Genomic DNA, 520 nt, shown 5'->3' with positions numbered 1-520 from the left:
CTCAGTGGAACAGGCTTCCTTGGGAGGTGGCGGGGTCTCCTTCTCTGGAGGCTTTTAAGCAGAGGCTCGATGGCCATCTGACAGCAATGTGGATTCTGTGAACTCAGGCAGATCATGAGAGGGAGAGCAGGAAGGGTTGCATCAGTGCTTAGTTCTCATGGCCCTTTCTTACATGCCCAGGGAAATGCTAATCGCCACTTTGGGGGAGCAATTTTTCTCCAGGCCAGTTTGGCCAGGGATCCTGGTGGATTTTGGGGGTTTTTTTTGTCATCTTCTGGGCATGGAATAGGGGTCACTGGGGGTGTGGGGAGGGGAGGTATTTGTGAATTTCCTGCATTGTGCAGGGGGGTTGAACTAGATGACCCTGGAGGTCCCTTCCAACTCTATGATTCTAAGGTACGCACTATTTGACTTGGGGAAAGTAATGTGTACACTCATGGGTTTCCCCAGCAGGCCAACTAGCAACTCCCTGGATAATTTCAGGTCAGGAAAACGATGAGGATGATGATGATGATGATGA

At 50.6% G+C, this 520-nt stretch overlaps 1 protein-coding gene across 1 annotated transcript in view; it reads right to left on the bottom strand.

The window, feature by feature from the left end:
* The window catches only part of LOC107105736 (adenylate kinase isoenzyme 5-like), a 76,073-nt gene that overhangs the window by 52,509 nt on the left and 23,044 nt on the right, over positions 1–520 (bottom strand). The window lies entirely within an intron of this gene.

This window comes from Gekko japonicus, unplaced genomic scaffold, assembly GCF_001447785.1.
Source record: "Gekko japonicus isolate JY-2015 unplaced genomic scaffold, Gekko_japonicus_V1.1 scaffold1491, whole genome shotgun sequence".
In the NCBI taxonomy this organism is placed as follows: domain Eukaryota; kingdom Metazoa; phylum Chordata; class Lepidosauria; order Squamata; family Gekkonidae; genus Gekko; species Gekko japonicus.
This window is presented reverse-complemented; position numbering and strand designations above follow the sequence as displayed.